This window comes from Panthera uncia (genome assembly GCF_023721935.1).
Source record: "Panthera uncia isolate 11264 chromosome C1 unlocalized genomic scaffold, Puncia_PCG_1.0 HiC_scaffold_3, whole genome shotgun sequence".
NCBI lineage: Eukaryota > Metazoa > Chordata > Mammalia > Carnivora > Felidae > Panthera > Panthera uncia.
In genome coordinates this window covers 84,229,574-84,244,916 of record NW_026057584.1, presented here as the reverse complement: position 1 = coordinate 84,244,916, position 15,343 = coordinate 84,229,574, and the positions used below count along the sequence as shown (strand labels likewise).

Sequence of the window (15,343 nt, the reverse complement as noted above, 5' to 3'; positions counted from 1 at the left end):
TCCATCTCATCAGTGAAGAAATGATGTATAATTTCTGATGGGAACAAAGATAAATTATTCTTTTGCTTTTCCCTAAACTGGAAACATTTCCATAAAATGAAGTTAGGCTACTGAAATGTTATTTATTACCTGTGGATATTTGCTAACTTCTAGCTGTCCTTTCCTTCTTTAATGCGACTGCTCGTTATGTTTTCTAACACATTTAGCTTTTGATATTTTCTAGACTTTTTAAAAAATTGAGTGGATTCACACATATTCAAATATTCTGATATGAATGCAGAGGGCAATACTAGATATCAGCGGGAATTTAGTTTCCTCATCCTGCAAAATGCCTAACACTGGCTTTTCAATCTCTGCTCATGCAGTTTTTCATGTCACATTTCACACTGCCTTCAAAGATTCAGCATTTTCACAAAGTTTTCTTTGAGATTATGTCCTATGCCAAAACTCTCCTCTTATAATGTATTCATCACTTCTAAAATAATCATTCACTGTTTAAAAATGTTGTCTTGTAATCACTCATCACTAGTATTTGTAAATATGCATTAAACATTTATTATAAATCAGGTATCATTTTAGGTATTATGAGCATAGAAGTAGCAAATGAACTCTCTTATAGCCCAACCTAGTTGTACAGATAGTACATTTCAAAATGTATCCACAATCAAATAGGGTGTGGTTTAAGAGAGAGAAGTCATAGATGCCTTAACTGCATTTGAATGGCTCCCTTCCCTAGCTTCATGTTAGAATCACCCAAGGATTTAAAACAAACAAACAAATGAACAATAACAAAACCTACGCCTTGATCACCCAAGGATTTAAAACAAACAAACAAACAAACAAATAACAAAACCTATGCCTTGATCTCATGCCCCCCACTCTGATTTACCTGGTGTAGAATAGACCTGAGGCATTAGTACTTTCAAAGTTCCGCGGGTAATTCCAATATACACCCAGGGTTGAGAGCCACTGGTCCCCCCTTTAACTGAATGCCTGTTGGAGATCCTTAGTTTATAGGGTATTGACACATGTCCCTCTGGCTAAATGTCAGTATCTCATTGAGTCTTCAACTTTTCACAAGGAACAGTAATAAAGAATGGGTCTGCTTTTAGCATTCATTTCTGTGGTCCCAGCAGTGAGTTAGATTCTCTGTGGTACAGCCACAGGAACAGAACAGCAGCCTCTGGAATTCTTTACCTATCAGGCATCAATGATCTTCATCCTCATAGAAAGTAAATAGTACCCATTTCGTTCCTTCACCAGCTCCTTTCTGTGTGACACCTTGGCCTTTATGCTTTATCCTCAACTTTTCTTTAATTTTAAAGATTGTTTTCTGGGCCCAGACACTTTAATATTCTTTAAGCAAAAGTGAACAAATTTCATGTCTACTATGGATAAAAAAAAATAATTTTACTAGTTATCCAAGTCTAGACTTACCAAAGAAGAAAATATTTATTCTCTTAAGTCAGGCTAAAAATTGTGTTGTTTAAGGTACACAGGCAATTGAAGAAATCAAGTTTTCCCTCCACCCACTATATATCTCGATAATTGCCTCATTTCTCCACCCTTCATCACCCTGTCCACTTGTTTTGCTGCATAAACAACCTGGTCTTACCTTTTGTGGTATCTGTTTTTTCTTTAACTAGGTACCCTTCAGAGGTTAAAAAGAGAAAGAGAGAGAGAGAGAGAGAGAGAGAGAGAGAGACTATCCAGTCTGCATCACTGCTTAAAACTATTAGAAGACAGTAATTCACTAGCTGGGACAATACAATTCAAAACACCAAAAAGATAACAGGTTTTGAGAAATTGGCATATGTTAGTGATTATGCAATCATTCATTTCCCACAGATTTCTTTTTATAGGAAACTTTGGAAAATCCCAAAAGAACTGACCGAGTCATTTAAACCACAACAGGTTTCTTTCAACATCAAAACCATGGGTAGGAGTGGGCGAGGAAAAATTTTCTTTCTTTCTTTTTTTTTCTTTTCTTTTTTCTTCCTTCTTTCTTCTTTCTTCCTTTCCTTTCCTTTCCTTTCCTTTCCTTTCCTTTCCTTTCCTTTCCCTTCCCTCTTTCTCTTTTAAACGTGGACAGCCTGGTCTGAGCGTGCAGAGCTGTGGCTTCCACTTCTGTGGATGCCTTCTGAACAGCAGATCTGACTTCCTCCTCAAACCAAGGCATCCTGAAAGCATCCAGGCAGAGGAAGCATTTTTTCACCATGACATGGGAAAGGGCCACAGAGATCCAAATGGAAACGGACATTTCATGTGAGTGACTATTTCTACCCCAGCTTGGCTTCTTGCCTAATTCAACAGACACTTAGGTGGCTGAAGAGGGAAATTTTTGTTAAAGTGAATCCAGTTCTGAGTTGGATACGGAGCCGTTTGACTGGTGGCCGAGTTCCTTGTGCAAGCTGGCAAAACTCACAAATTTTTCTTTTTGGTTGTTGCTGTTGGCTTTGAAAATACTTCATTTCCTGGCAACAATTTTCTTTCTCTAGTAGATAAAGGGGAAGATCTTTTCCATCTACGCCGTATAACACTCCTATCATCTTAAAAAGTGTTTTCTCAACTAGGCAGGATCCCCCCAAAGACTCACTCTCGCTCTCCATGGCCCCTTGACAGCTGGCTTATAACCAAGGGGTCTCAGAAAAGTCCTCCCTTTCCCTGATTGTGTATGTCAGCGGGCGTCTGTTTGCTGTCATCAGAAGGTTCATCTTACATGTATGACCACGGGAGCTGTGTGTGCATGCATGCGTGTGTGTGTGTGTGTGTGTGTGTAAAGGGTGGGCACAGAGCCCAGTTTTAAGCTTTCAAGAATACTCAAAGATGGTGACTGAAAAAATTAGAGATGGAGATGGCACTCCTTCCCCTGTTGCTCCCCAGGAAGCAGCGTAAAATCTCTTGTTATGGCCCACCTATCATATTGATGCAATATGCACCACTGTGTTAATCAAACGTAGACAAACTTCTACACTGGTGGCAGAGTGAATTGACACAAACTTTCTGAGTAGCAGTGTAGCATTACAAGTTAAAAGCTTTAAAAATCGTCTGTCTGTACTTAGGAATTGATCTTAAGGAAGTGTTCATGAGCGTACACTAAGATTTATTAGCAAGGCTTTTTCACTACAAAATAAAAAGTGAAAACAAATGTCCAACATTTGGGAAGTGGTTCATCAGCTGTGATATGTCCATCTAATGGAAGATTTTGCAGTCGTGTTTTTAAAAAGTCTGCGAAGATAGGGGGTAGGGTTTTTGGCATAATGTAGACGGGAGGAAAAAGAATAAGAAACTGACACTGTTTAATGACAGCTTTGTATAAATACATATATGCATAACTGCACAAGTAAATGATCCATAGGGAACACACCAAAATTGTAGCAGTGATGTTGTCTGTAGCTTGGCATTCCAGATAGGGTGGACGGACACATGGATGGATAGGTAGATAATTAGGTAGATATAGGTAAAACTGTTTTTGTAAGGAGGAAAATGCTCTTTGTTAGATGCAAAAATGCTTACCTAATCTGTAAGTAATATAAATTATGAAAACATCCGTATCAAAGTTTAAAAAAGTTTTTCATTAGTGTAACCATCTCAGACACAGAAATAGCTTGAAACAAATGAGAGATTTTAGATAGGGCAGAGGGCTAAGAGATCACCTAGTTTCTCTCTCTGTTTTCCCAGGGGAGAAACAAGAAACACAGAGAGGTGATATCTCTTTTATCAAGGTTATAGTAACTTTATGATAGAGCTAGAACAAGCCTTAGCCCGTAGCTTGTTCCAACAGGCAATGGATGGCATTTTATTGTTAATGTTCTTTCTTTGTTTACATGTAGGTCATTGATTTTGCTTGTGGTTGGATTATTTGGTTGGCATGTTTACCTCCCAAATGGTCACCTGTTTCTCCATATTGTGGGTGGTTTGACATTCTAAATTGGAAAAGGTTGTCACAATATTAATAATAGCCTAGCATGCTGTGTAGACAATGTCTGACAAGTGTTGGTATGCAGCAAGAGCTTCTGTCTTTGAATCCGTTGCTATTTATGCATCTCACTTTTAACATAGATGACTTTGAACTTGAGACTAGTCAAAAATGCAAGGGAAATAAACTAAAAGAAATGATTTCCAATCCAATAACACAAAGATCCTTTAGTTAGGTATTTTTTTCCTGCACCAAATACAGAACCTTGTAAGTGTCAATAACTAGCTGTTGACCAAATTAATAAATGCACAATGTTTTTGGAAACATTTTCCTACCATAGAATTATATGTAGTTAAAACTGGCATTACCGTTTAAATAATTCACATAGGTCTTTCTTTAAATAGTATAGTAAAATAAGATTTCCAGACACTCAAGAGTGGCTTTTTTTTTTTTTGGTTTAAACTCTTCCCTTTATCACCGTGTTTATGTTGCAAATATTATGTTGCAAATATTAACTGTGAAAACATCACATAATACCTACCTGGTATTATAGCTTTCTTTTTTAAAAAAATTTTTTGATGTTTATTTATTTTTGACAGAGAGAGACAGACAGAGCATGAACAGAGGAGGGGCAGAGAGAGAGGGAGACACAGAATCCAAAGCAGGCTCCAGGCTCTGAGCTGTCAGCACAGAGCCCGGCAGAGGGCTCGAACTCACGGACTGTGAGATCATGACCTGAGCCGAAGTCAGACTCTCAACTGACTGAGCCACCCAGTCGCCCCTAACTTTCTTATAATTCAGTGAGCATTTATAATTTCTTAGTAGGGATATTTAAGTTAATGAGTTCTTCCTCCATTCTTTTTATTGAAAGCATTAAAATCTTTTAGAAATTACTTTATGAATGCCGTTTTAATTATTTTACCGTATTCATTGACCACTGCTTTAGCAAGAAAAGAGATTAACTGATTCGGGTTTAAAGAAACAAATTGGTGCACTGATCTTCAGGTATTTCTCTTCCTGATATGACCACTAAAGTCTAAGTGTGGTAGCACAGGCTCGACCACAGTGCTGGTTTCATTGGTGTTCCCCTCTATTACTTGTCAGGGATTCGAAATTTGGTGTAAGAAACACACTAACCTTCAGCACATTCAGAAACAGACTGACTCCTCTAAAATAATTCATGAGGGCTGGCCTCATGAAAAGTTAGGTGGGTCCACCAGGTAGAAGGACATCAAATGTAATACGGGAGCTTTAAGTAGCAGTTAGACTCAAGTTCAGGATTCTTGAAATTAACCATTAAGGAGTCTCTATGTCATGGACTATTGAAGGGCCCCGAGCAGGATTGCTGGAACTGTCTCCCAGTGGTAAGGTGTTTAGTTTGGCTGTGAAGTCTTTTACCAAATTGGGAAGTATTACTTAAAAGCCAGGTATCTAGCTTCCTTTGCTACATTGCAGGATCTGGTAACCCTAGGATTGGTGTGTGCTGGGTAGAGGCACCTGTCTGTGTAGATGAGGCAGGTGCCCTTTACTGGCTGTGCTGACTCTGACCTCACCTGCTTTACGCAGACATTTCCAGCTTCATCAGTATGGATATTTGAATTTTTTTTTTTTTACTGCTATCAAAGGACTAAAGCATTGTCGGTGCTTCCTTCTGCCCTAGGTGTATGTTGTTACTCGACTCAACATTTAACCCCTTATTGCATCAGAAAGTATGCTGAAATTTCAGTAGGTAATTATCTTTTATGTCCTTGTAAGTATAAATTATAGGCTCTTTTTTATTCACGTTATGTCTTCTTTCTATTTTGAAGGAAATGATACGAGGCTTCCTAACCCATTTTTTCGGGCTACTGCAAACTTTGCTTTTCTCCCTCTTTTCTGAACTCTTATAGTATGCTTTGTGTCTAAGAATTTAGTTAAGATTGGCACTATAGTATTGCTCTGGAATTCAATCCAGTCCAAAGCTAGACATTTTTCTCCACAAAGGGTGAGGATAAAGCATTTTACTAATATCACATACAATGAGAATATTTTTACTAATATCACTGCTAATAAACTAGTGTTAATTTACTAAAATTCCTCATATTACTGAACCTAGTAGAACGCTGGGCACACAGCGGATCTGCAAGTGTACTCATTGATTGAATCAGTATTTCCACTTTTTTACTATTTAACCTAAAACATTAATTTCCTTCAGCATGAAAATTATTTATTGAACTGTAAGAGATCACCCATAAAACATACTAAGTCAAATAATATCACTTCCTCTTTCATGTCTTTAGGAAGAAATGCTTCTACCAAATGCAGAATACAAAAATGTAAGTCGCTGCCCTGAATTTCTGTTGCCTTATACATTTCTTCTTACCACTGCTGAGCCAATGTTTTCCTCTTTTAATTTCTCTATTAACTTTAATTAGGCTCATGAGTTTGCTGGCCAGGTGGGTTTTCCCTAAATACCCACAACTCTGTTTTCCAGGCTAACAGTAGAATTAAGTTAAGCTGCAGATCTGAGGCAGAATCTAACATTATAAGCTATGGAAGGTTCCAATGCCACTACAACTCATTTTATCCACTGAGGATTTCAGCAGGCAGCACTTTTAATAAGCCAGGCTCGACATTTTTCAAGGAATACTTTGGGATACATTTTTGAAAGCAATATTGGTTACGATTCCACAGCTGGAAGATTTCCGAGAAAATAATGTTTTGTCCTCTGGAAAACATACTTGGTCCATACGGCATACAAAACATAACTCTAAGCAACCGGTTCTAAATGTTACTAACACGTATCTCTAATATGTAATTTTCCAATGGCATTGTCATAGGCACATGATATAAGAATAGTACAATGATTTCCAATTCACTCTTTTATTTTATCTCATTTTATTTTGTCTTTTAGGAAACACAAATTGCCTACATTATTTATGTATTTCTGTACATTGACATAGATTTCACTTGTAATTTTCTTACTGAAAATTTTGAAAAAAAGCAACAGAACAGAGCTGAAAATCTTCTGCGATCGTACGGGGCATTAGATCGTCTCAGGTACTGGCTGCTGGTTTAATAAAAGGATAGGATTTCCATTTACTCCAGGCAGGCTTAATGTATTGTTCTCAGAGTGAGACAGTCAGAATGAGTCAGGAGCCAAAGAATACACTTTATAGACACAAATAATCGTAAATTCAGAATGTCACCTTTAGGCAGAGGCATTTTTATTATTGTTAGTGGAGCTGCTGAGTAGGTTTGATGTTTTATTCTCTTGAGGACTCAATGTTCCTGAGTCCTGGAGCCCTGTCTTTATCAGGCTCGCAAGGAGGGAGCCCAGCCAAACTTGCTTCCTATACTTCTCTATGATTGATAGCAGATGGCATGCTTTAAAATAAACCTATCCATTAGCAGTCCTCAGTGTTTTTACTCAAGGCATTTACAACTGTCTCAAGCAGAAAACACATTCACTCTGTGAGCTAGTTTCAGTCCACAACAGCTGTACAGGTGCAAATCTCTCATTAACTCTTAAATAGTAGTGAAATAAACAATGGCTTTTTCTCTTCCTTTATTTGAGGGAGCATACTTCAAAGCTGCAGTGGAATTATTCTCCTCCGCAGCAAAGCTTCAAAGGGTGGAGTTTTATTAAAACCGCATAATATTATGCAATGATAGGCTAGCCCAAAGAATGTATAGATCATGTGGTGGATGTTATAGTTTAAGAATTTGTTTCTATGCACACAGATTTAGTGGTAACTTACCAGTCTCACAGGAGTGATTGTGATGAGGTAGGGGAAAAAAAATACTCAACAAGAGTCCCTGGCAGCACCGAGGCCCCTGGTGACAGGCACCTCTGGTCAATGTATAGCCTCCTCTCCCCTTCCCCTCCCCCTCCCTGTTTGCAAAGGGAGTGTTTCACCTGAACTTTTATTAATACAGTGAGTTAATAGTTTGTTTTTAGGCAGTCAATTGAATTTCCTTGCATATTGGTAGCTAGAGAAAAGCAAAGTCATTTAAAAGTTAATTTGTTACCCATACTGAACACCGGTAAGAAGGTTGATTTGCACTCAAGTGAAGAAAAAAAGCTTTGTAGTTTAAAAGAGTATTACTATTAATATTGGCAAACACCTCACAGAACTCACCTTGTGCCAAGTATTGGTGTATAATCTTACAAATAAAAACTTATTAAATCTTATCAATAACTCTTGAGAAAACTCTTGTCAATATCCCTAATTTTACATGTAAGGAAGTCACCCTGCTGTGTTATCTTTGGTGTAATTAATAGTCAGACCCCATGCCTGAGTGGCTCAGTCAGTTGAGCAGGTGAGCATAGGACTCTTGATGTCTTCTCAGGTGATGATCTCACGCTTCATGAGTTCAAGCCCTGTGTTGGGTGTCAGTGCAGAGCCCGCTTGGGGTTCTCTCTCACCCTCTCTCTCTCTGTCCCTCCCCATAGGTGTGCTCTCTCTCTCACTCACTCTTTCTCTCTCTCACAATAAACAAACAAACAAACAAGCAAACCAGTAAGGCTCCAAGCAGAGTACTTCCCTGTAGAAGTTGAGAGCATGGTTTCTAAGGCCACACTGCCTGGGTTCAAATGCTTACTTCAGCACTTACCGTCCATATGACCGCAGGAATGTCATTTGATGGTCCCTGTTTTCTCACTTCTTACTTTACAGCTCCACTGTGGGCTAATACTTGTTCTTTCCTGTAATGGTTGTCATGATGATTGAATGAATAAGTGTATGTATAATGCTTAGAACAATGCCTGAGACTTAGTAAATGCTATAAAAGTTTTAGCTAGTGCGTTGTCATCATCATCATTATGAAAAACATGAGGTTGATTCTTAAGCCCTTAATATAAATTAGTCTTTTCTGTGTTTTGAACTATTTTAATGTTCAAACAGAATAATCTATTCATTTTTATTTCACATTTTATTAATCAAACACATACACAGTTGCAAATCAGAGACCCTGATCAGCATGAGGTAGAAAGGGTTTTCATATGAAATTGATAAGATTTGACCCCAAAGCAAAGTAATTTGACATTCTAGCTTTAGCAGCCATACTGTTGGTGAGTGTGTCATTCTTTTGGGCCTCCTGAGATAATGAAACTGGTTAATGGAGCCCCTCATCACAACCTCCCATGGGTATCAATGGGCCCACGCTGCCATGATAGGTAAACTCATGCCAAAATATCTCTTCAATGGGCAGCTGAAAGACAAAGCAGTAACAGTCATAAAATACGCTCTATAACTTTCCTATCCCCTGCTATAGTTTATAAAGGGTAGCCTGGGTTAAAGGATTTTTCAGAGGAAGGCTCACATACCAGTGACGTACCATTAACTTCCCAGTGACCACTCAACTAAAGATAGACAGAAAAATACGCTGAAAAAAATCTAAGTGCACATAAGGTACTTCGGTTACAACCCATCTTCACAGTGTCTGTGTGTTTTCTCACCGGGAGCCTTTTGTAGAGAAATTTGCTTTTCTTGTCTTTGCAAGTGCACTCAAGTAAGTTTTAGGTAATAAATATAACCTATACACAAGGTGAAAAAAAACACCCAAATGATGTGGGGAAATTTAAGTGATGAACAACTGGGTTAGTACTGGGTTATTTTATGTTGGTATGGATATGAGATATCCAATTATTATAATTATAATAACGATTTGGTTACCCATAACATTTCATTTGGATTTCTGAAAAGTAATTCTATATTGGGTATGGTTATAGAAGGTAAGTGCTGGGCCAATGGATATTCCATACTTCTTGCTGTTAGCTTCAAGGGAATATGGCTAGTAATTTGAGATTACTCAAGGGCACCTTGCTGTGCATTTTAGAGGAAGTTGGTATATTAATGGTTCCTCTACACTTCATTACTAGTTTTAGTATCACACTGAATGGGATTAAGTCAGTTAGATTTATAAGCTCTCTATACAGAGAGAAGGAAAGAGAAAAAAAAAATAAGGAACAAGACCTAGGAAAATCAGTACACTTATTGGATTAAATGTCCTAGAGAGAGAAATTAAGTTTTAGTAAGAATTTTTTTTCAGAAAGATAGATATTAGTAGCTTGAAAAAATTTAAGAATATATTTAAGCATTAAGATTTTTATAGTAGCATAAACTAAGACTATATTATTACAGAAATATAACTATGCATGATTTATATCTCCTGTAGAATGCCAAATAATCAGCATTTGTAATGCAGTGGAAGAAAGGAGGGGTAAGGAACTAGACATCAGTGTACCTGCATTCAGTAAAGAATAACAAACCCAATATCTATATACCCTTAGGCCAATTACTTCAGCTCTTTTTTCTTAAATGCAAGTTCCCTATGTCTCAGATTCCTCAACGGTAAGTTCAGAGGGTTGGACTATCAGAAAATCAAACAAATGGCAGGTGGGTTTGGATTCCCCCCACTCCCGTGGCCATGATAGGCAGCAATAATTGATTACAGACTTCCTGCTAAGCCAATATGAGGCTTTTGAATTCTCAATGCCGTGAGCTGAGCAGCCTTTCTGTGGTCCTCCTTACTCAAAGTGAACTTGAAATGAGACTCACTGACTCTATTAGCACCTCGATGGTCCCTAAATTGCAAAAATTCTGGATTAATACTTTCCCACCTTGAGGCATTGTCTGAGTTTAAATGGGAAGATGTGTTAAACGGAGAGACAGATAAAAATAATTCATATTTTGGTGAAGATAGTATCAATGCTGGTGTCTTAATGTTACTTTCAATGACTGTATTCCTATGAGGAATCCTTCCTTTTAGGGAAATCTTGATATCCTTTCACACTAGTTTATTTATTTACTGTTATAGTTTTAAAACTGCTGAACCTATTCTTTTCCTTTAGTTGTTCACTTGGCCCCTTATTCAACATAACCTTTCTGCTAGTTTATACCCAGTGTCTGTTCTTCTAAACTGATCCAAAAATTGTGTTCCCAATGTTCTCATCAATAGCTATTTATCCCTTGAGCTCCCCTTTTTTCTGTTTGCTCTTTTGAAGACTTGTTCTACTTTGTTCAGAGCTTGAAATTAGCAATTTCCAAGTAGTCTATATCTGTCTATTTCTTTCTCTGAACTCTTGTTTAATTGGAATGTTTTAGAAGTTGAGGTTCATTCCCAACTATGGGTCACAATTGGGTTTCTCTGCATTATTAGTTACATGTCAGAGTAGACGGCTGTTATCCAGAGCCTTGCGATGTGAATAGCAGCTTTTTAAAATCAGGAAATTATCTTTAGTTTATGAAACGTCCCTGATATATATGTAACTTATTGTATCATCCAAAATAATAGCGATTTCTTAAGAATATATTGCATTACTCCTTGCAATAATTCTTCTTTTTAATATAGTTTCAGACGGAGGGCCTAAACTCTCCCAGTTCAGAACTTTATTACTATCGTACCTTTTAGTAGCATTTTACATTTTGGAGAGTGCTTTGTAGTTTCTATTTCTGGTGATTTTCAAGAAAATGTGGTCTTTTGGCTATGATTATGGGTTGGGACTTAGGAGACAGATTTTGGCCCTTTCCCGTCTCTGTGACTATGATTTAAGTTACAATGACCAGTGACCCTATTTCTCCACAATCAGGCTTTCATCTCTGTAAAGTGGGTGCAATGTTGCTTATTTTGTTTGTGCGTGTGGTAGAAAGAAATATTTTTTCTAGGCTATTTGCCTTAAGTTCTTCAAGAGAAAAAAGCCCTAAGGAGCATGCAAGGTAGCACTTACCATGTCATCTTGGACTTCGTTTCCCATCCTCATGTTTCTTTCCTAACAAAAAAGTAATGAAATTATCCCTGAGAGAGAAGAGAAGCTGGATGGCAGTCAAGAATTTGGGCGGCATCCCCAATGGTAGTTGACATTTGTGTGAATCAGTTGACTTTCTTGTCACCTGGAGTAATGTTAAGTTGAATTTGTACGTTCGGCACAGTGAAACAAGCAGAGTTTTTAAATGTTGAATGTTCAGCAAATTAACAGTTATAAGCCTTCATATCCAAAGGCAATAAAGTATTGTTATGTAATTAAAATTAAGCAGAGTTCACATTGACAATAAATAAATACACACTTTAAGATGAGAAAAATGTGAGCAAATATATTAGCAATAATTAACATGTAATACTTTAAATAATATTTGAACTACTTACAAAACTAACTTTTCTGTTGTACATTGACAGCAAGGAAATTGGGGCATTAATCAGCCAAGTTCTGAATGGCTGACCATCAGAAGTTTGACAAAAAAGCAGGTCAAAGACTTGCTGGTACACTCTCTTTGAGAAAGCTTGTGACTATTCCTAGGAAGATAAAGCAAACACACCTATGCACGTGCACACACACACACACACACACACACAAACTCACAAACCTTTATAACAAACAAAAGAGCGATATCACTTTATATGGAACCTTTATTTTTGAAGGATCCCAGAATGCTTATAAACTATTATTCAAACCACATACAGGAACCACTGAAGCACAGCCCTATTTTGGAGCCAGAAGAAGATCTGAAATGTCAGTTGAAGAGGATATTCTTGTTCTGGAAGGGATGTGGCTTGAGGGACCTAATAGGAGTTTTCTGGCTCTGATTTCTGCAGAGCTGTGTGGGTGAAATTCCTCTGCTTTCGAGCTGCTCGTATAAGATGAGGCTATATTGCTTCGGTAGGTGGGAAGTAAAGGAGAATCCAGTAATGGAAAGAGGAGGCATGGAGAATGGATTGTTTATGTTTCTGTCACCAAATGGCAGTGACTACAGCACAGTCACAAGTTGCCAGGGCTCTCTGCTCCTGGGGTAGAAAAATTGTCCCAGGTGCTAATTGAACCAAGTTGTTTGAGTTGCCAAATGAAAAACTCCTCTCCTATGGGAATTTTTGAAGGAAAAATGTAATAACAGATTCAACTTGCTTACATAGAATGTTCGAATAGGATGGACACTAAAGAGTATCTAGTCAAAAAACTTTACCTTTAAGAAAACTAGCACCCAAACAGAGGAAGGGATAAGAGCACTATCTTAGATCAATATCAGAATCTTCCAGTTGGAAGAAACCTTAGTAATTAATTAGTTACATCTCCGACATAATTGTAGAATGACGTCTAAAACCTTTCTAAGAATTATTTCAGCAATTCTGTCGGCTGACAGACTTAGATTATCAAAGAGCAATGATTTCCATTGTTGGAAATCTCCTCATAAGGAACATTCTTCAGAATATTCATTCTTTCATTTCTTTAATACACATTTATTGAGTGCCAATCATGTGCCAGGCATTAAGATATGCTTTGGAACACAAAGGAAGATAATACAAAACAACAGCACCTACTATTTATTGGGACCATACTACAGGTTTGTTACCATGTACCTTATACGTATAAACTCATTTATTCCTCATAACAAGTCTGTGAAGTAGGAAGTGTTATTTTCCCCATTCATAGATAGGTAAGGAAGAGAGTGTGAGTAACTTGCCAAAGAGAAGCAGCTAATAAGTGTCAGAGCAAGGATTTAAGCCAGGTGTGATGGTTTTAGAGCCCATGCTCTTCACCCTAGCACCATGCCACTCTTTAAGTCACCAGCTAAACAAATAAGTGAACAGCACAATAACTGATTCTTATTAGAGCTATGAAGAAAATGAGCAGGGTTCTGCAAAAGGCTTCATGAGCCCCATTAGCCAGGGCGTCAGGGAGGACTCTGAAGGGTGGGAGTATTCCTAGGAACTAGCCATCAGAAGAGCTTTTGTCAAGGGAAGAACAAGCTCAAAGCCCTCCAAAATAAGAATGGAGAAGAATCTTATGGAGCCCAAACTTTCTTCTTCCAAAGTTCTCCAATTTAATTCTATTCTTGAAACTACAAAAAGTACATTGAATTTCTCTATCATATACATTTGTTTGGGAGTAAGTGAGGCTCGTTTTCTTGGAGTACTGTATAAACCATCAATCACTGATTTTATAAACAGACCTTTGCCTTTTAATAAAGGCCTTTGTAGAAATTATTAGGTTTGTCCTTAATCTCTGCTCCTTTTATTTTATTGTTTCTATCACCACACTTGCTGCTCCCACCTTCATAATAATCATGTTTGCTATAAATGACCTCCACTGATCCTTGGCACTTTAATGGAAAAAAAAAAAACTAAACTAAAATGTATTTAGTATTTACTAGTGTTTGCTATGTATCAAGCTTCAGGGGAAGACCCTTATATATTTTATTTCATTTAAGTCTCACACTTCAATAGGTTGTATAATTAAATAATTTAACACATTGAGGCCAGGGAGATTAAATTTCCTGAGACCACTCAACTGGTTAGTAGCAACCCCTGAATTAAAAAAAAAATTGGTTTGCATGATTTCAAAAATTGCTCAGTTATTTTCTTCCCATAACTCCCCCTGTTAATTTGCTGAATGTTCTGATGTTTAAAAAAATTGGTTTGCTTGTTGTCATGGCATAGTTTTTATTGTTTGTTTATGAATGTGCTTGGTCATAGATAATTATATTGTTTTACTTCATTTGAGTTGTATGTGGATTGTTGCAACTACATATGTTTAGTTTAATTGCTTCTTATTTTTATTTTTTTATTGAAGTATGATTGATATATAACAGCGTATTAGTTTCAGGTGTATATTATAGTGATTTGATATTTTTATACATTACAAAATGATCACCACAATAAGTCCAATTACCATCTGTCACCACACAAAATTATTACAATATTGTTGATTGTGTTCCCTATGCTGTGCATTATATACCCATGACTTATTTATTTTATAACTGGAAATTTATGCCTCTAAAACCCTTTTACTGATTTTACCCACCTTCCTGTAATTGCTTTATAAAGTGTTTTCCTGCTTATAGTCTCAAAACTTGCTGTTTTATGCCTTGTGTTCAGATCAAAAATCATAAAATCAAAACTTACAGACTGATTTCAAGTGGTTTGGGACAAAGTTAGAGGCAATGGTATAACCCTCTTAAAGAAACAAAATGGCATCAGTATTCCTCTGACATATATAATGCTACTGCATTAAAAAATCCTATGCATACTGTCATCATTTAATTAGCATCACTTTTAATTTCTTAATAGTACATAAAATAATCCTCAGTGTTAGAGCCCATGACATCTCAGAACTGATTAAATATGATGAATAACTTGACCAAATTCACATAGGAAAGTCACTGGTAGTGCCCACAATCACAAAACTTGTAAAGAATTCATGCTCCGGGCTCCTGATTACTAAACTATCCTGCCTTTTAGTAGAATACCAAGAAATTATATTATTCTACTCTGTGTATCAAAGATGGTAAAACTTACTGAATGTATTAAAAATTAAAATGTATTCTGCATTATACCAAAAAAAAACTATATACCTTAGAATGTAACATAATAAAAATACATATTCTATTAGGATGGATTCTAATCACTAGCATAAGGTGGTATGCTTACAAATGCTAACATTGATTTATC

At 36.9% G+C, this 15,343-nt stretch overlaps 1 long non-coding RNA gene across 1 annotated transcript in view; it reads left to right on the top strand.

The window, feature by feature from the left end:
- Window positions 1–2,022: 2,022 nt before the first annotated feature.
- The window catches only part of LOC125911901 (uncharacterized), a 66,254-nt gene continuing 52,933 nt past the window's right edge, over window positions 2,023–15,343 (top strand). The window contains exons 1-3 of the long non-coding RNA XR_007454495.1: window positions 2,023–2,265; window positions 5,580–5,648; window positions 6,199–6,234. This is a non-coding gene — a long non-coding RNA (uncharacterized LOC125911901). The remainder of the gene's footprint in view (window positions 2,266–5,579; window positions 5,649–6,198; window positions 6,235–15,343) is intronic.